This window comes from Ambystoma mexicanum, chromosome 8, assembly GCF_040938575.1.
Source record: "Ambystoma mexicanum isolate Mex_15411 chromosome 8, UKY_AmexF1_1, whole genome shotgun sequence".
NCBI classification, from domain to species: domain Eukaryota; kingdom Metazoa; phylum Chordata; class Amphibia; order Caudata; family Ambystomatidae; genus Ambystoma; species Ambystoma mexicanum.
The window spans coordinates 1,169,997,973-1,170,020,176 of record NC_090929.1 but is presented as its reverse complement, the minus strand read 5'-3'; positions in this window follow the sequence as shown (position 1 = coordinate 1,170,020,176).

Below are 22,204 nucleotides of genomic sequence, written 5' to 3'. Positions count from 1 at the left end.
CGTCTACAATAAATACCCTTAACACCTGACTTATTAGGCAGGTGTTCTGTTGGTCCATCACCTTGTCTGTATCCCACTTACTACAGATGACTAACCCATTACCCCATTATCTACTATTAACTCTTATCGTGGCACCCATGGACAGAGTATGACTGAGGTATCAAATGTGTTGTATGTGTAAGGGGGTGAGGTCCGCATACATTATTCCATTGCTTTCTTTTGCTTTGCATGACATGATCCAATCACTTTAATGAGAATAACGCTTTGCTACAAACCTATAATATCTTGAACCACAAAAATAAGAAAGGGTGGCGGTAATTCATGGAAGTGCTAAATGATTCATAAACATATCTTGAGATTCCAATCAATATAAAACAGGCTACCCTGTTGTCTGTGTGTGGGTCAACCCCTAAAAGGCAGGAAATGCAGATTATCATGGTTGTGTATGGGGATTTGGTATCTTGCATCACCAAATCAAAAAGGTTGAGGGGGTCGAGGAAGGGGATAGGAGCGTTTGGACTCTCCCTTAGGGCTTAAATACATATGTAACAGGCTCACATGGTGTCTTTCTATGGGTTAACGCTTTTTGTGTGAGAAGATGACGATTATCTTTTCCGTGCATGGGTCTGAGATCTTGGAACCCCACAATACAAAAAGATGTGGGAATGTGTGGGGGAGGCAGGCAGCAATCAGCTTAGTACTTACCATCCATTGGATCTCAATGAAACAGGCTAGTGGAGGTGTAACTGTGGGTAAACCCATAGAGAGTAGGGGATGTGGATCATCACGATTGCGTATGTAGCCATGATATCTTGTATCCTAGCAATAAAACAATGTGTTGGAGGAACTGTAGGGATTTAGCTTGTTTCTGGCACATGTGGATGTCCTGTAAGAGAGCCCAGGCCTATTGGAAAGAGGTTGTAGGCTGGATTCAAGAACTAGAAGGTATCTCCATAGAGAAGAGTCCACTGTAAGTGCTGTTTGGTCTTAAGAGAAGTGATGAGGAATGCGGGCATCTTCCACATATGATGGGGCACATGTCTTGCTGCTGGCAACGAGGGTGTGCTTAGCAACTTACTGGAAAAGAGATGGTCTACATACCAAAAGAGAAAGGGCACTGAATGGGAAAGGCCTCTTTGAAATGGAAAGACTCACTGCTATGTTACATGATAACAACAATTATATTGATTATGAATGGAGAGCCTTCAGGGAGAAATATTTTGAATGAAAAGGAGGTGTCAAAGGATGTGCTGTACAAGGATGAATTGAGAGGGGTTGGAGTTCTGGATAAGAATATAAGTAATCCTAGATTGCGGTGGTGTAGCACAATAGGGGCTATATTTGGCATATGAATTTGATAGATGTATGTGTGCAAATTTGATGGAATGTATGGTTGTTGCAGCATAGTTCAGACCATCTTTTGTCAATCAGATACATTGAAAAGAGGGAAACCTGCTGTATAAGTGGGTACCCTTTTGCATCAGGAGATGCAGATTATCATAGATGTATAAGGGCAATGATTGCTTGCATCCTAAGTGGTGCAGAAGAAGAAATTACTTTCCGGTAATGTTCTTTCTGTAGATTCTTCTCCTGCAAATTCCAGTGTCAGTTGCTCCAAAACTTTTCAACAGGGGGCGTAGTGTACCTTAACCCGGCCTTCGATTCCTCTTGACTCAATTCAGCGATCATTGAATCCGGAGGTGATGTTGGTCATCTCACTTATACCATGTCACTCCATCCATGCACCTCAGTTCCTCACCTATTTTCTCCCAAGCACAGCTGCTGTGGAGGAAGAATCTCACGATTCAGCTGAAAAGAGCCACAACTCAAAGAAAAGATTCACCAAATGAGGTTGTTTCTTTTTTGTTTTTTTGGGTGAAGAACGGAACCTTAAAATATTTCATAAAACACAAAGAAGTTATAAGAACGACCTTGAAAAGGGAGCTTGCCTCATTATTTCTGTAATGAAGGTATCCATCAAACTGCAGGAACTTTTACAGTGGGGTTGGATTTGAGGGTGATGAGGAATCTGTGGCAGAAGAATCCATAGAAAGAACATTACCGGTAAGTCATTTCTCCTTCAGTGGATTGCTTTTCTTTCACAGATTCCTCATCGGATAGACTCCCCAAGCAGTATGTATTAAGGGGGCTGGATGAAAGTCCTCACACCAGGAAACTCTGCAAAACTGCTCTCCCAAAGCGAGCATCAGCTCCGTGGGCTGCATCTAGGCAGCAATATTTGGTGAAGGTACGCAGTGAAGACCAAGTCACCGCTCGGCAGATGTCTATCACTGGCAAGCCCCTTTGTAGAGCTGAAGAGACAGCCACACCCTAGCGGAATGGGAGCTGATGCCCGACAGTCATTCCTTTCCCGCATTGAGACAGCGTTCTCAAATGAAAAGCGTACTCCACCTAGAGACAGATTGTTTGGAGTCAGGCAAACCCTTTCTTGTCAACGAGAAGGCTACAAATAAATGGTCAATTTTTCTAAACTCTGCCATTCTCGCAACATAAAAGCTAAGAGCCCTTTTCGGGTCTAGTCTATGAAACCGCTCATCCTCCTTGGGTGGATGAGGGGACGTATAGAAAACCGGGAGGCCGATAGCATGGGACAGATGAAACTCAGACACAACCTTGGGTATAAATCCCAGTCGTACCTTAAGAGAGACCGTCTCCCTGAAAAAGCAGAGATGTGCTGGTTTGCACAATAGGGCCTGCAGCTCCCTGTCCTATCTTGCTGACATAATGGCCGGCAAAAAAGCAGTTTTCAGAGTAAGCAAGCAAATGGAGCAAGAATGCAAAGGCTCAAAGGTAGCTACCATGAGGAAAGTGAGAACTTAGTTGAGGTCCCAGTCTGTGACAACAAAAGGAACAGGCAGAAACCTATTTACAAGGCCTTTCAGGAATTGGGCCATAACCGGGATCGTAAAGAAAAACCCTTGCTCCGGAGACCTTTTGAAAACAGACAAAGCCATCAAGTATCCTTTAACTTTTGCAACCTGAAGGCCTGACGAAGCAAGTGACAGAAGAAACTCCATCACGGCAGTGGTGGGTCCAGAGATAGTATCCATCCCATGTTCCCTGCACCAGGCCTCAAATCTTCTCCATCTTCACACGTACAGCAATCTTGTGGAGGGTCTGCTTGCAGCCAGCAGCACCTTAAGTACCTCCTTCGAAAGGTCCTAGTCATCATATATCATCCTCTCAAGAGCCACACATGTAGATTGAGAGTTTCTGGGTTTGATTGCAGTACCCGAACTTCTGACTCGGGTAGGAGGTTAGGCCAATGAGACACCCGGAGTGGTGTGCAGATAGTCAAATCCAGAAGGTCCACGTACCATGTTCTCCTCGCCTTCTAAGGGGGGTCAAGATCATAGTTGCTTCAAACCTTCTCAACCTCTTGAGAACCCACGGAATGACAGGAATCGTAGGGAAGGCATAGTGTAGGTCGAAGTCCTACTCCACTAGGAACGCATCCCCCAGTGCGCCTCTAACCAGGAATTCCCTCAAGCAAAACTGTTTGAACTTCTTGTTGGACTCTGTGGTAAACAAGTCCACCTTCGGGGTAGCCCACTGAGCAAAGATCTCCTCTAAGACCTCCTGGCACACTTCCCACTCGTGCGAGACTGTGCTCTGCCTTCTGAGGGCATCTGCCAATCCATTCTCCATCCCCGTAAGATGCACTGCCGAGGCCGAGATCTGATCTCCAACAGCCAGAAGCACAGCTGCATCACCTCCCTGCAAAGGGGGAGTGAGCGCTGTGAGATAGGCATGGTATCTAAAGATGACACAGACAACAGATTGTGAATTCAACAAGAGAATCTTTATTAAGTATCAGAATGGGTGTAAATCTTAACTTGCCCTATAGCTATTGTGAGGATTTCCCTACTTAAAGAAACTAAGGAAAGTCTATGTCCATAAGCCCAAATCGAAAGTATGCCTGTGTCAAAACCTATGCTTGCCCTCACGTCTAATACAAAAATGTAGTGTAGGGTTATTCTAACTCAATAGTGTTCAACACAAGGTCTGGAGCACTCTCTAGCGCCCTTCCCCAAGTTCAGGATACAGTTCCAACAATTATGGGTTTCAAATGTTCTGTCAGGACCTGGGTTTCTCTTACCCAACTTTCAAGAACACTTGGGTTCAGTATATGAAGTTTAAAAGGAGCTCAGGGTTCTCTTCCCTAAGCTTATATTACTGGTTTACAAAACAATGTTCCAAAGGAGCTCAATGTTCCCTTCCCCAAGCTCCAAGCACTGGTTCACAAAACAATGTTACAAAGGAGCTCAGGGTTCCCTTCCACAAGCTTCAAGAACTGGTTCACAAAACAACCTCACAATGTTCAGCTTTATCTTGTTTCAGGTTTATGTTCACAATTGTCCTGGACTTGTGGGGGCTTCTTGCTCTAGGTGCAGTTGACAGGCTGCACGGCCCACCCATTAGTGGTTACGCAACCAGTTTCCCTTGCCACAGCTTTCTGCCACCTTGGCTTAGATTGGTTTGCCGGTTCACGGCCAACTCAAAAGCTCACAAGTTCATAGATTAATGTTCTCTCTTTCTTGGCACTTCCTTGGCTCTCTTTTCCAAATTGCACTTTATTGGCTTTCATTTGCAACCTTTACTCCCACTTTTTCAGCTTACTTTTGCTCGTTCTGCATTTTGCTCACACTTCACGGGCTCCCCTTGTCTGTTCGTTCACAGCTTTCATTCTTCTTTTCATAGCATTAACAGTTCATATTACTTTATTAGTATCCTTGATTGTTCAGAGATTTTTTAACATTTATACTTCCTTGAGACGTGACCACTCTGATATATTGTTTGTACAAAATCCACGTTGAACATTGCATTCATTTCGGTTTGTTCTTCTGCTTTGATCAGAGGCTTTCGAGAATGTGCTTATTGCATGCGACCACTCCGATACAATGTAACTCAGCAACTTTCATACACGCACTGGGTTTCTCGCATTCTCTGAAACTTACCAGTTACTGCACTCTTTTCTTTAGCCCCTCAGGCACTCCTGGACTGGTACTTCCATCCAGGGGAACAAGCACTGTTTGGCCACAGTGAAAGGACCACCTTACCTTCCTTGTCAGTAGGGAGAATGGAAGCTGACATGGATAGTCTAGTATTAATGGTAGCTGCTTGAATGACCAGCCTCTTGGGCTTAGGATGAGAGGGGAGGTATATTGGGTCTTCTCTTGCTGGCTTATACTTCATTGTGAAGAAAGAATTCATAGGTGCTGTGGTACAAGACTTCTGCCACAATGTGGTGATGGGGTCAGCAATGGCCATATTGAAAGGCGTGGCTTTTTCTGTAGGGCATCCCTCATCCAAAATGTCAGTCAAATCATATCCTGACCGAGTTCTGGCTGGGGAACTGCTACCTAGTGCATCCACTCCCATGTCCACTGTGGAACGATACTTTGCACTTGCTTGACCATAAGGGTGGGCTTGCTGAGTCTCCACATCAGAGGAATTGTCCAAGCCACTTGCATCTCTGCCACGGCCATCAAATCAGTCACATCTGAGAAAGATATGTGCCTCCATTGCTTGAATTTGCGAGATCAACGTCAAACGGCTAGTGGACATCATCGTCACCCAAAATCAAAGCCATAGTGCCGAAAAAAATCAGATGGGCACTGAGGCATGTACGATCAGTCGGACATCGACACCGACTGATCCACACCAGATGGCACCAGATGGTACTGATAGCTGCGTCAATGCCTTGCCAGTAGTCGGCGCTGAGCCCAAGTGCTCAGATGCTGACGCGGTTTCCTTGGGGCCGGGCACCACTGGAACTGATGGCGTGTGCTGCTTCGAGGAGTCACCCATACCTGCAGCTGCTTTCTTAAACATGACAAGCATTTGCTCTTTAAAAACCTCCCACTCAGTCCTAGTTGTAGGCCCTGAAGCCGACTTAACTCATACGTCAGAGGAACCAGAATTGTACATTTGTCAATGGCGGCATTTCTTTTTATAGGAAGAGGATAACGAGGAATGACTGCGCAAATGTGATCACTTTTTGGTCTCTTTATGGTGCCTAACATCCTTTGCCAGAGTGGGCCTCTCTGTATTGAGCTTCGACGACCAGGCGGTCAAGCAGGCCGGAGACTTTGACGGGGGTCAACCTAATGCGAGTTTCGTAGCCCTCTTCCGCAGTGATTTCGGGTTCATCTTAATGCACGAACCGCAGTCCTCATTGACGTGACCGATGGCGAGGTACCACATGCAGACACTTTGTGCGTCGGTAATGGACATCTTGGAATGACAGAGCTTGTACGGCTTGAAGCCTGACACCTTGGGAGTGACATAATGTTGAAACCGCGTTGAATGAGATGAAAATTCGTAGGTTGAAAATAATATTTCTCTCAGAGAAAGTGAGTTGTACCGATGAGCAGCATGCTGAGCGTGTGGAAAAAACAAACTGAGGGACAATGTCATAGTGACGTGGTATATGTAAGGCGACCAACATTACATCTGGAGTCGACAACCACCACATCGAGTCAAGAGGGATCGACAGGTGAGTCGAGGTGCACTAATACCCCATGTCGAAAATTTTGCGAGCAGCTGACACTGGAATGGATATCTATCTGATGAGGAATCTGCGGGAGAAAAGCAATCCATTGAAATGTGTTTTGCATAAAAATAGATCTGGGTAGCCATACTCTCGCCCTCTCACTCTTTCACTCCGTTCCATGATCTTAGTCTTTACTTTTGTCTTCTACCTCTCACAATTCTTACCCCCTACCCTCCCACCTTCTCTTACTACTCACACTTTCCATTCTCTCCTCCGACTCTCTCCCTATTTCCTTATCTCCTTCCACCTATTTACTCCTCTGTCCATTCAATGTTCTCACACTCCTCACTCTTTTATCTCTCATACTCCCCTTCTTCACCTATGATAGTCACCAGCACGTTATATGCCCATCTACAACTGATGCATATCCTTTGCCCTCTATACCACTCACTACTCCCTCACTCTACCACTCACTTCTCATTTCCAATTTAACACTCTCTACTCCTTCGACATCTACATTCTTCAACTACCCCTCTTCTACATCCTGCACACCACAACACTACCAGTCCATCTCACATACACTCAGAATCACACCTCCCTCTGGAGTCACTGGTTACCACTCCCACACAGAGTGTACGCAAGTCATCCTCAGATTATTCAGCACTTGGTTCAACCTTCTGTGCACCTCACTGATCAAACGGTTTTGGGGCATCTAGGAAGGGGCTAGAGGATGCATATACATCACTTAAGGGGAACCAGAGTAAATCTAAAATAGGATAACCACTTGTTACTGTGAGTTACCTCACGAATAACAGGGTATGTGAATTACCATAGGTGCGCTCAGGCCATTAAATCATGCACCCACACAATGAAAAGGTATGTGGGTGTCCAGGGAGGAGATAGATGGGGCTGATACATTGGTTGGGACCTGATTAAATATAAAAACAGGATGACCACTTGTGTTAGTGTGAATTACTGCACGAGAATTAGGGGATGCAAATTACCACAGGTGCAATCAGGCCATGATATCTTGCACCCCCACAACAAAAGGTATGCAGTGACCAGGGAGGGGCTAGATGGTACCTCTACTTTGGTTGTGACCAGATTAAACATAAAATAGGGTGACCACTTGTGTTAGTGTGAGTTAACCCCAAGGAGGTAGGGGATGCAAATTCCCATAGGTGTGTTCAGACCATGATATCTTGCACCTCCACAATCAACAGGGTGTGTTCAGACCATTATATATTGCACCCCCCCACAATCAAAAGGTATGGATGTAGCCAGGGAGGGGCTAGATGGTGCCCTTACATCATTTGGGACCAGAGCAAACATTAAACAAGATGACCACTTGTGTTAGTGTGAGTTAACCCCAGGGAAGCAGGGGATGTGAATTACCATAGTTGCGTTCAGTCCATGATATATTGCACCCCCACAATGAAAAGGCATGGGGGTGTCCAGGGAGGAGATAGATGGTGCTGATACATTAGTTGAGACCAGAGGAAATATGAAACAGGATGACCACTTGTGTTAGTGTGAGTTAATCCCAGTGAGGCAAGGGATGCAAATTACCATAGGTGTAATCAGGCCATGATATCTTGCACCCCCCACAATCAAACAGTTTGAGGGTGTCCCACGAGGGGTTAGATGGAGCCTCCAGATTGGTTGGGACCATATTAAACATAAAACAGGTTGACCACTTGTGTCATTGTGAGTTAACCCCAGGGAGACAGGGGATGCGAGTTACCGTAGGTGTGTACAGGCCATGATATATTGCACCCCCACAATCAAAAGGTATGGAGGTATATGGGGAGAGGCTAGATGGTGCCCTTAGATCATTTCAAACCAGAGTAAACATACAACAGTATCACCACTTTTGTCAGGGTGAGTTAACCCTAGAAAAACAGGTTAGGGAATTACCATAGGTGTGCTCTGCCCATGAAATTATGCACCCCCACAATGAATAGGTATAGGGGTGACCAAGGAGGAGATATATGGTGCCGATACACTGGTTGGGACCTGAGTAAATGTAAAACAGGATGACCACTTGTTTTAGTGTGCATTACCCCAAGAGAAATAGTGTTTGCAAATTACCATAGGTGCAATCAGGCCATGCTATCTTGTACCCCCCACAATCAAAAGGTCTAGGGGTGTACAGGGAGGGGTTAGATGGTGCCTATACATTAGTTGGGACCAGATTAAACATAAAAAAGGATGACCACTTGTGTCATTGTGAGTTAACCCCCGGGAGACAAGGGATGCAAATTATCATAGGTGCGTTCAGGCCATGATATCTTGCACCTCCACTATCAAAATTGTGTGTACTGTTCTTGTAAGTGTATGAATGCTGTACCTCTGGTACATGTGCATAGCATTCAATGCTGTGACGTGCGGTATGAGCCATGATTTGCAAGGGCAAAATTGTTTTGATGTAGTGGGGCACATATGTCTGATAAAATGTCCTCTCTAAACATAATGCAATATTCTCTGCAGGCCCGGGTGAAGATGTGTGGGGGACCATTTCAACATGATGGTTGGGGGCTCCCCTTGCTTAGAGCAGAAAGGAGTCCGAGGCTCTGAATGACCGCTGAATAGTTGTGAATGATCCTTCTTCATAAGAAAGTAGGTGACGTGGAGGAAACAGTTTTGAAAGTAGGTGATAATATTTCTGTTTTCCTCAATGGGGCTCCAGCAGCAGCTTGTAAGGTGAGCACTGCAAAGCACACACTGTAAAACCCAGAAAGTGAGCAATATATAAAGGAATATATTGCTGTGTTATTACACTGCTGAGTGGCAATATGGGGGCTGTTGCTGGGGGTCCCCTGAGCTCGAGGCCACTTTCATTTGAAAGAGTTGAAAGTCCCTGCCGCCGTCCCTGATTCTCAGCCAATGTGCCATCCTTGTTGCTTACTAGCAAAGTATACAGCAAACATGGCTAGGACGAACCTAGCAGCTATGCACCAGGGCTATACAGCCATACAGTCCTGTTAACATAAAACGATAAGTTCATAACTGGTTTATAAATACGCATGTATGAACTGAGCTAAATACAACTGTTCCATTGACCTGGATGTGGACGCTTGGCAGTATATTGTGTTTGTGCAGAGCTTGATTGGTGACCCCATCTTTCCTCCAAGACTAGCTTGCAGAGTTTAAGTAAAAGGTATTACATGCGGACGTAATGTTCTAGTTCCTGCGCACTGGTCTTTTTGAAGGGCTATTCCTGGCACCTTTGCTCCCAATGTCTCAACCAACTCTTAGAGGCTCAATATCATAGCATAACAAGACATAGCAGAATGTGGGGCAGTACTCCGGACAGCCCAAACAACTTCAGTGGCTGGGAGCAACAGGGGAGAACATGTAATGTTGGTTCTACCACAGTTAGTCCCCTATATTAGAATCTCTGGTGCACAGACTGGATGGTGAGACTGTCTGCCTGTCAAATCAAGTTATACGTGACTGACGGAGGGCCAGTGCAGCAATAATGCAATTCTATGTGAGCATATTGGAGCCACTAGCAGAGGAGCACCAGCGTACAATAATGTTTCCCTACACTTATTAAAACTGTCCTACTGTAAGGGTGCAAACGTAATCACTTATGAGCACTCCAATTTTTGCAGTTGAAGTCAGTGAGTCTCATTACCGTTGTTACCGGATAGGCACACTACGAGTCTGGTGCCGTCCTGCCCGTTATGGTCAGACCTGGAGGGCGGAACGGCACTCGCCCACAGACTTTCACGGAAGCACAGGCACCGTTATTAAAGGTGCCAGTTCTTCAGTCATCCCCATTCCCATTGAATCCTATGGGACTCAAATGGGAATGGGGATTTACCATTTACTGCCACCTGACTTCCCGGAACACTGCGGTTGTAATCCCCCGGTGTTTCCGGCAAGCCAGGTGCCAATAGGACTTGTGATGAGGCCCATTGTGAGATTACATTATTTGCCCAGATCACACACTAAACCGTGAAGCAGGGATTTTAACCCACTCTGCAATTTGGGCACGGCCATCTTCTTCCACGCTTTACCTGGAACACATATTTAAGTTTTGGGTGTCAAGACGTACAATAATACTGTCCTATAGAGTTTACTTGCAAAATCCACAAATTGCATAGTAAAGCATCATGGCAACATCTAAATACTTATAACAGCAGCATGTTGGGCCATAACAATATCAGTGTACCTTTATTTTCCACATCCTGAATGGAAAACCATAAGATGCAAAAGGCAAAATATCTATTTACTCACTTTATTTTCAGCGCTCTAAGACACACAATAAAAGAGGCTAAAAAACTCACTTTGGTTTGGAGATTTGTCACAAACCTCCAGTGTCATTACGTATGGTTTTAAGAACATTCAACTAAGGACATAAAAGCACACTTTACGTTTTAGGATATCAAGCTATTAATGGGTGTGAACACATTTTAAAAGGGTGCTTTATTGTATTGCTCACTTCAACAGATTTGGAAGGTGACTGGTGGTCTTTCATTTGGAAATTCACCATTATGAATAAGCAAGCCTCGGCTGCGATGACAAAGGAAAAATAAACGTGTTGTTGGGTATATTATGCAGACTGTGGGCCACATTATAATGCTGACGTTCCCGGAATGAAGGGGGCTGGTAAAAACAGGCGTCCTTTCCAGGTCCCGGAAAGCACGCCTGTTTTGGCTTTAGTTTATGCATACGTTTTTCGGTGCGTAGAACCTGTGTGCTTTTTGTGTTACCAACCTTCTTCTCATAACAAAAACCCAACTTCCCCATCCCATATCAGTCCCGCTCCCCACCCTCACAGTCCCCCAAACTTCAACTGTGTCTTTGAGTTTCCCCCTCTCCCCTCCCAACAACAACATGAGCACCTGCTTCAGGGGGGGGCTGCGGCGTCTCCAGTGCCCAAGACATTATCGTGTACGGGCGTTACCTCCAGTTCAGGTTTGTTACTCTCATTTACTCTGGTGTCTTTGGATGAAGGCTTTCCATGTGTTGTGAGCCCTGGGTTACATCCTCTGCAATGTGGGGCTCCCAAGGAAGCCTGTGTCTTTGCCATTCCTTCCTACTTCTTGTACGCAGTGGTGGCTATCTTGCCCTATGAACATTTTGATAGCTCTTCTTTCAGGTTTGTCCATTATTTGGGGGGATATGTGTCTCTATGAAGCTCACGGCCTCTTCCGGGAATGTGAAGAAGTATGATTTATTATGATGTTGAATTTTGAGCCTTGCGCGGTAGAGCATTGCATATTGTACTTGTCGCTCACGTAGCATTTTCTTGATTCCTGAGAATAGCTTTCTCTCCTGTTGAACCGCCAAGGTGAAGTCAGGAAAGATGCGTATAGTGTTGGCTTCCCATTTCAGTTTTTGTTTCTCCCTAGCTGTTTTTAGGATCAGGTCTCTGTCCCTGTAGTTTAGTATGCGTGCTATAATGGGTCTGGGGTATGCCCTGGGTTTCGGCTTTGGAGCTAGAGACCTGTGTGCTCTTTCCACCATAAACACAGGCGACCATCCCGGCTCCCCCAGTAGTGTACGCAGAAGGTTCGGTCCTCCACCACTTTCTCCATTGATCCTTTAATAGTCCCCTCCGGAACACCAATAATATGGACATTAATTCTTCGGGATCTTGCTTCCAAATCTTCACACTTGGATTTTACCGTCCCTAGCTCGATGGCCATTGTTGACACCATTGTCTTCAGGGTCTCCACAGCGTCCTCTGTGCCTGATATTCTTGTTTCAGCCTCTGTCATGCGAGCTGTTGTTTTGTCGAGTTGCGTCTTTATACTCGCGACACTAGCCGTGATACCATCCAGCTTGTCTGTCAACACTGCAAAACCTTGCTGCATAGCTTGGAAAACAGCCTGAAGAACCATCATGGAAGCAGAGGGAACCTGTTCCGCCTGTGCGGTGGTTTCTCCCTCCCTTTCAGGCTCTGTATCTTTCTGCATTGTGGTCGTAAACTTATCAATAGTCCCTCTGCTCCTTTTATGGCCAAAGTTTTTGGGCATCGTTCCGGATCTGGAGCGTGTATTCGGAGGAGTACCTTTTCCTATAGATGCCTTCGCCAATTGCACTATATTTCTGAGGCGAGGTTAAGATGGACGGGCATGGTTTGTTGGGGTGGGGGGAACACCGATCTTCCAGTATTCCCTCCATCCGGTAGTGGATTAAGCGGGGCGGGGGGGCCAGCTCGGCTCTTTTCAGCGTTCCAACATTCTGTTGTATATGGTGGAGCGGAATATGTTCGTTGGGGGGCTGGATGCCCGCCACTCTTGTTGTCTCCTGCAGCTGCAGAGCCATCTGCGAGCCAAGCGGAGGGTGCGATGTCCTGCAGTGGGTTTCGGCCCAGGTCCGGCTTACCTTCGCCTCCGTGGGCCGATGGGCCGGGGGAGGGTGATTCATCCCTTCACATGTGTCGCTCCTGTGGTGTTGGCAAATGGGGTCCGCAGGCGCTCAACGTGGATCGGAGCACCTGCGATTCTCCCTCTCAGGGCGGGCGGCCCCGACCATTACTGCCACCGTTCAAGTTGTTCCGGCGCCGGGCTCCTCCCTCCCCTCCACGGCAGGCGTGTCTCTCGCCACCTCGAGCTACTCCTGGGTCCACAACTCAGCTCTCGCTTCACCGTTCGGGTCCGAATTTCACATGGGCTGTCCAGAGGTATAGTTACACGTTCTGTGTAAGAATCGCACCAAACAGGAGTGAATAAATGGATTACTTAGGCTTTTTGGCCCTGGACACTGCCGGAACTCACACGGAGGCTGCCATTTCTGTCCGTGCGCAACAGCGCCCCCCTACTTTAAACCAGGTTAAGTTTGACCTGTTCTCACGGCTTGACTCCCCCCTGATCCCATGCTGATGTGTTGTCTGTCTTGTCTCACTTCTTTGTGCGCCCTGAGGACACGCGCGAGCAGCACTTTACAAAAATTACAATAAATATATAAACATTTAATAGAGTCATTGCCCCCTATTTAGAGCTTTCAGGACTTATTTCACAATTAAGCTACACGGCAAAAGGAAACTTCTGCAGGCATCAGCTTCCTGAAAAGACCCATGACACTTGAGGAATTTCAATAACAGGATTTCATGCAACCCTCTAAGGGAATACCTTTACATACAAGAGTAGGAAATCTAGCGGAGCACAGCTGCAAAATCTCAGAATGACAATTTGGACTCCATGCTTCATCCTTTAAGGGCTACACATTGATTTGATATTATACTTTTGATGACTGAATACAATACAAGCAATAGAAAACAAGTGTGGAATATTTTGGAAAATGTTTAGATTCAATAGAGTCCTCTCAACTGCATTTTGATACTGTTTCAGGATAAAATGTCTACGCGAAGTGTATTAGTGCCTAATGCATACGTAGCATGGGCTGTTTGTAAGAGATGTCGTGGCAACCCCCGTATTGCCCATTAAAACAATGAGCTAGGCAAGTTCAAAAAAGAGATTTTTCAGGTTGGCTTTTGCCATGAAATGGACCTCAGCAGAAACACTCACATATCGAAGCTTATAGCCTTAGGGAGTCAAGATCTCCATATGATGATTCAGGATTTGCCACCAGTCATCTATGGATGATGCCCCTTTTTAAAACTGCTAAATGCTGTTTGAAAACATTGAGGGTTTGCACCGGATCTGCCAGCGGAAAACTGACATGACAATATGCTTAACTGCACAAAGTAAACTGACAAGGTACTATTACAATGAGCGTATATATACTTGGCCCGACAGATTGGTATATTGGTATGGCCTCTGGTGTATTCTAGATCACATTGGTGCATTTGAGCAGCACCCAAGGTGGGCTATATTTTTGAGCATCATATTAGAAGCATGTTATGCATGTTATATTAATCAACTTATTATTTAGCAAAATGATGCAATACGTTGGAAATACACTGATTTATATGGTGGCTAAACTCTGGCTTGCATTGGATATGCTATCTAAAGTTTATTGTCACTCAATTCGGATTGATTGAGTCATAGAATAATAGCAATGGCATAATACATCCCATAGCAACAACAGGAACTGATCTATATCTTGTGCCCAGCATTTAAAACTGGTTTAATAACTATTGACAAACCATTTATGGTTGCAATTGTCCTTATTGGAGTAGAGGCAAAATGTATTATGCACTACTTCAATCACGTCGCACATATATCAGTGTACTCTGTGTCAATTTTGGGGGGGAGGTTACATTTTCTGATGGGCACATAAATAATATGTTACAGAAAACAAGTCAGTGTCATCACCTCATTCTCTTAGATGACTTTAACATTCCCTTTTCAAACCACTCTTCAGAAATCTGAACTTCATTCTTTTCTTAGTGACCACGCTCTCCACTCTATTCATAGCCTACCTACCCACACAAGGAGTATCTCTTTCGATATCTTATTCATCTCCACCTCTCTCTCAGCCACTAATACTACTGTCACACAATCCATATTTGATCACTCACTTGTTTCCACCACCATCTCCTTTCCAACCTCTGATCTTTCTTCACCACTTGCTTCACCTATTACTAAAAGGAAATGCAAACATTCTGCGGTTCCACTCTTTCTCTCCGACCTATAGTTTTCACTCTCTTCCACACCCAATGCCTCTTACACCAACACACCCCTGTCCAGCTTCCAATCCCAACTATATGACTTATTCTCCTCTGACTTCCCACTGCTAACTTTCACCCTTACGTCTCAGCATCCTCTACCATGGGTCACCCCATTCATATGCTTTCTCCCCAGAGACATGCGTTGGCTGCTGCACGAATGGAGGCATACCCATGACATGAGTACCCGCAAATCTATTTTTCTGCCCTGAACTCTCTCAAGTCCACTTTTGATAGAGCGACAAGGGAATTCTACTTAACCGTCATTGACTATAGGGCACCTTAAACTCACTCCTCACTACTCATAAGTCTACGACTATGAACACCACTCTCACAGCTAATGACTTCGCTGAATACTTTGCTGAAAACATTTCCAGAATTAGACTCTCTCCTGAGCTTCCTCACACTGCCTCCTTCTACATTTTACACTCTGCCTACTCTAACATCATCCTCTGCCTCTATCTCCCACTTTAGTCATACTAATAGTTACAAAGTACTATCTATACTGAAGAAGGCTAACCCCTCCTGTGGCCCATCAGGCCCTCTCTTCCTCAGCTAGTTGGGTCTATTGCACCTTTAATGGCCTCTCACCTAGCTGAACTCTTCATTCTGTCCTTCAACTCTGCCTGCTTTCCCTCTGTTTTCTAAACAGCCACAGTCATCCCTCTCCTAAGACTTACAGCAAGGCATTGATCGAACCTACCAGCTATCTTTCACCCTGTCTCTCTCCTTCTGCACTACTCTAAAGTGCTTGAACGGGTTGTGCTCAAGCGTCTTAGCAATTTCTTAGACATTCACAATGTTCGAGAACCACTACAAGAAGGTTTCTGCTCCTGCCATTCCACAGAAATTGCTCTCATGAATGTGTCCAACTTCATCGCCTCTGCTAAGCACTCCAACTTATCTTCTATCCTACTTCTCCTTGACCTGTCTGCTGCCTTTGACACTGTTGACTACTCTGATCTCCTTAATACTTAATACTCTCTTTCGTCTTGGGATTCATGATCAAACCCTTTCCTGGATTGAATCCTACCTTGCACCTCATCAATGCTGTGTCTCATGGAGAAGCAACAACACCTCTGAACTCACTCCTCTAATTGTTGGTGTTCCACAAGGCTCTGTCTTGTGGCCGCTCCTCTTTACACTTTACACCTCTACTTTGGGGCACTAATCTCCCCCTTTGAGTTCTCGTACCAACTCTTCACAGGCAACACTCTAATCGTCTTCTGTTTTCCTGAACTCTCCTCTGATCTCTCTATCAAAATTTCAAACTGTCTCACTGCCATTAATTTTGGATAGCTTCGCACTCTCTGATGTTAAACTCTACCAACACAGAGGTGACCAGCTTCCCTGCCATAAACTCTCTCTCATGTCTTCCTCTGCCTATCCAGTTCCCACCTGACCCTATCCCCTACTATTCTTCAGCTAGAAACCTCAGTGTTATCTATGGCCCTTCTCACATCTTCGCTGCTTTCATCTCAAAGACTAGAACAGCAGCTCGGCTCAACCTCTTAAATATTAGGAAAATTATGGACCTCCTTAATTCCAATACCACCAAGCATCTCTTGTATTCTGTAAACTGGACTACTTTGCCAGCATCCTCTTTGGTCTCCCCTACTATGCTTTTTGCCCTCGCCACAAGACCAGTAACTTTGCTACCAGGACTCTCTTTGAACTCCCTCACTTCAAGCCTACTCTCTTGTACCACCTCCATGCTGGGTGGCTGATGATGCAAACAGGGACAGATTTAAATTGCTTCTCCTGGTTCACAAATATATCCATGTCAAGGCACCACGTTATCTATCCTCCTCTATCCAACTCTACAAGCCTTCTCGTAATCTCTGCTCTGACTCCTTGACTACTCTTGTGGCTCCTCACCCTCCCTGTGCTTTGTATCACTTCCACTCTTTCTTTCTTCTGGTCCACCTGCATGGAATTATGTTCCCCGAACATCTAACATCTAAGGAACAGTCCACATGGATTTGTTCGAAACCAAACTAAAAGCCTGCCTCCTTGCATCCGAGTTACCCTCTTAGCCTACCTCTCATCTGCCTGCTATCTAATATTTTTCCCTCGCCTCTGACCTGTCTCTCACTTCATCTGCCTCCACTCTTGCACTGCAACCATCACGGTCACATCCCGAGCACAGCTGGACATACCGGATACCTACACTTAAAAACGTCCAATGTTCATTGGCCTTAATCTATGTATGTCTACTTTTGCATTGTCCCCAGTGACTGTCCCATTTACTTCCTTCCACAACCTGGTCAGAATTTCCCTCAAACTCACCTCTTTGTAAGCAGCTCAACACTTCCTGTCAAATATGATTTCTTATCTATTGAACGCTCTTTTGTGCTAAAAAAAAAAAGAGCATTGTTCCTCCTGTATATGAATAAATAAATACTGCCTTGTTCTGACTGAAGAGCAAGTAGACTTGCAGATGTGGTAATTCTGACATATTCTTTAAATATGTCCCAAACTCTCACAATAATACACAGACCACTCTGTTGAAAAGAAATGCGTAACGGACCAGCAGGAATAATATTCAGAAGACGAGTACAATGGTCTTCCGTTCGTTCACACGCTTCCAGACTTTACCGCGGCATGGGAGCATTCTGTAAGTGATTGACAAAAAAAAAATGATCCAGGTTGACACAACCCAAATACACAACAACTTCCTAATGGTTTATTGAATTAGAACTGCAAGAACTAAATGTTTCCAATTTAGCGCAAAAAGTGCCACAATATAAAAATAATAGCTCATCGAAAGCTTTGCTTTGTAAAGGCTGTTGGAAGAGATGTGAAAGAAACATCTCTTCAGGCAATGTTTGTCCAATCTGTCCCCCTACTCCCTATATAACATGAAATACAAAAGCATGAGTCAGCAAAGAGATACACTCTGTAGTCAAAAGCTGCAAAAGATGTTTTCTTTTTTTTCTTCTAAAAACTGTCCAAGACACATCTCTTGTTAATGACTTTACAATCCACGGGGTATTCAGCAGAGAAAGGGTCACCTAGAAATGTTTCCGATTGGAAAAATAGTGATGATTACCAATTATCATGCATTGTTTGCGAGCCGTTCGAAACCCAGTAACTAGTACTGATATTCGATAATGCATGTGTTCTTTTTCCTTTGGTTAATAACTGACCCAAAAAGAATCACATGCTGGTGCATGTTTGCAAATGTTGCTACATATTGTATGAATTGTGCCAAAGTAGGCTAATGTGAGAAGATGCCGTTTTTTTACTATACTAAAAAAAGCACCTTAAAGGTCACCCAGCCAACATGAAAGAGGGTAAACTTGGAAATTTAAATATATTCAGCTCCACTTATAATGAAGAAAAATAACCGTCAATTTGCGCAGTCTAATAATTGTGCCCATTCAAATGTGAATCGCATATACAAGAAATAAAGTAGCAGAGGCACAAGCAAATGAAAGAGGTATCGAAGGGCTTTGACATCTCCTTCTTAACATGACGCTCGTTGTTTGAAATTCAGTGTCGTGCAGGGACGTCATTTGGGGGTCGCCAGAGGTCTCCCTTGCGACCTCTAAAAAAAAAAAAAAAACATTTTTTTTTTTTTTTGCAAAGCAAGCTACTGGGCTGTGGCCAGCACCATGTGGCTCTTTAATTATGGAGTGGCTAGCTTTCTTGTTCGAGCCCCTTAAAAAAAGGAGAAAAATTAGAACATGAGGGCCACAAGTCTAACACTTTCAGCACTTAACCTAAATAAGAAAGAATAGGAATGCCAACAAATGTGTCTTTCTGGAATTCTATACAATAATTGCTAGACTCATTAAAGGTATATTTCAGGCACACTTCAGGGGGTGAGTCACTGATGTAGTCTATTCTTAAACACCGGACCTCAGCCTTTCATCCTTCTGAGGTCGATAAATGTGTACCAACACAGGTTGGGTGATATTGGGTGTATATTTCTTCTGGGTAAAGCGCTTAAGTGCTATATAATCACACATCATTATCATTTGGTAATGGACGTCTGCTTGCAATCACAGTAATTTGGTAAAGGGGCCTATACACACTGATCTTAACGATACATATGGCGATCCATTCAGGTGTGAAATGTACATCACATTATGGTGATATCGTAACCATATTTTTCGTAGTGTACAATGCTATGTGATGCCACTTCCTGTTTTGTCAATGGGTGAAAGGTCGTGTTCCATCGCTTCCCGTGATATCACTTTGAGATGGGGTCAAATGACATCACTTCCTGTGATGTCATCAGGGGGGTCAGGGGTTGTGTGATGTCACTTCCGCTACCCCTGGCATTTTGGTGAAATGACGTCCCTGGTGTCGTGACCTTCGATAGACATTGGGCACCGAAAGGAGTATCCAATAGCTCAGCAGACACACATGCTAGGGCAAGTGACAATATTTGTCTTTTCGAGAATTAGAAGTAGCCTGACATTTCCAGGACAGCTCACCATAATGCCAGGAGTAACTGAGGTGTAATCATTTTCCCCTAAGGAGCTCTTTCAGCTGCCAATTACGATGGTGTAATTGCATTAAGTGCAAATGACCAGACACTGACTATTCTGCCCTGACAGTTAATTACTGCTGCCTGGGCAGTGTCACCTCTGTAATTTGAGGTCAACGTCAGCGAAATCATCAGTAAACACGTTGGTGTTCACCCAGCCACTGCCACAAGATCTTGCTCAGTATCGGACTGGGCTGAGGGGCAGAAGGGTGCCCCAATAGTCTTGCAGAGCTGGTGGTCCTTGAGCTGGCAGCGCTGAATAATGTTGTAACACAACAAAGAAAACAATCTTCGCTCAGCCCCCCGGCTGGAGCTGAAAGGAATGGAAATGGGCGGCGTATTGCAAGATTTACCTGACTTCTGTGAAGAACATCACAACAATGTATCCACTTTACCCTGGCAATGCTGTACACCTGCGGGCATGCGACTTGATATCAGCGAGAAGAGGGCAGGAAGACTCCCCTCCAGCCAACACTCTTTGCTCCTGCATCAAAGACAATGAAATCAGAGATTGCATGGTTCAGATGACTTTCAGGTGCCCTCGACCCCACATGACTAAACCCAAGATTTCCATTCAGCTGCCAAAAAGTAAGGTGCCAGTTTTTATTTCATTGTAAATACTAGGCCTAGACGGTTGGCATGTCTGCTGATGTCCACATTGTACGTATGTATCTCACTCCATAATACCTAAAACGTAAATGTGTACATTTCAGCCTGAAATTAATGTACAAACCCCGAATTTCGCAAATAGGAACAATGCACATTGATTCTTTCATTAAGTAACTAGTGTGTATTTCCTTTGTGTGAAAAACGAATCACTGGTAACTCATTTTAGACAGATTTCATCACAAATAGTGTTTTTGGGATTATTTAACTCACAAAATAGGCTGCGCCATAATATGCTATTTGCTGTAACTGAAAAAAAAACATGTTGTCAACAAAGTAGGAAGCCAGAAACGTAGCACGATTTTGTCGACACAACTAAAATGGTGCACAAAATTAATGAAAAACAGGGTAGTGAAGTTGCAGCCAATGAAAACTAATGCTGTTTGTGCTTTTCGGTGAGCGAGGGGTGGGCCAAGGAATGTAAGGAAATTGGCTGGCATAATAATAATTTAATATTATTTCAATTGTTGTTACTTTTCTCAAAAGTAAGCTGTCATGGCTATACGGATGGTAGTCCATTGAGTGAAAAAAAACTCAATAGCGGGCTCCTTTTAAAAGAGGCATTTGATATGTGTCTAAAATTGTAATTTGCACACTAGTAAGAGTTGCCCAATAGCCCTGGGAATCGTAACTTTGGAAGCAGTGTAATTTAAACTGAGACATGGACAATGTATAGGCAGCGAGTTGGATATGTGGGCCCAGGTTCAGCATTCAAACATCCTTCATGCTGCTTCCAAATTTCAGCTGTCTGTGGTTTTAATTGTAGACTCTGCTGCACATTCACCTGAACTTTCAGTAACAATGAAAAATCACCCCACTGGGGATAGTTAGTGACTCCATTAGCAAAAGGGATTGTCCGGCTTTAACACCGCAAACAGATGAGCCAATTTGACTGGGTTACAGTAAATGGAAAAAAAGGTTGCGCTTTGTAACAGTGTGGGCTCTAGGATGGACACTAACAAATTGCACCAGAGTACTAGGGGTTGCACTTGTGCTGTACATGAAGCCTCATTCCACAGCCATAACAAATTAATCTCAGACTGTTTCTGCATTCGTTACAGTTGATAAGACATGGATAAAGTAATTGTTCAAGGTCACTAAGGGGCTTCTATTAAGCAACTGGTGTCTCTCTCCTCAGCTGTGAGAATGAAGCACAGAAGACAGCTTTTTGTCTGTACCCAGGATATAGCAGTCTGAAGTAACGCCAATAGTGTGTTAAGATGTCTAAAGTGTATTGTAAACCATTGGCAGATCGTGTAATTATTTGCACTTGTCCTTTCCTGTTTTATCTACATATAGCACACTTACCAGGGATGGATTGGGAACCAAAAGAGGCCCTGGAAATAATGTTCAAAGGGGGCACATATTGCACATTTTGAGCAAGCCCAAATCCTTTCCCATAAGACAATGTGGAAAGGAAATAGGTAATGTAGATTATTTTAAGTTCAACATTATGACTCTACATTTCAACAGTTAGACTCATCATTTCAGCAGGTACCTTTTAGTGAGGGTTTGAACTTCAACTGGCCCCCAGGGTGTGAAACTCATTTCTGGACTCACGAGTGTGAGTCTCGGGCAGAATTAAATAGATGCCAAAGCACAGAGCACATGCTTGAAATTGCACTTTGCTTCAGGATGTTATTTCAATGTGAACTGAACTGCACAAAATATAATACTAACCTAAATCTAAAATACTAATTAACCCTACCCATTTAACATGTAACAGATTCCCATAATAATATTTAGTGGAAATTAGCTCATGAAATAAGCTGGATGCAGACTGATGAAAGTGCACAATGTGCTGAAAATGGGAAACGTACATGCTGAATCTGTTACGTTCACCTGATATTCGCGGCAGCGTCTGGAAGGCTTGGAGATCTGGGCGTAGTTGCCCAGTGCTGAATAATGAATCTGCAATTACAGAAGGAAGGATTTG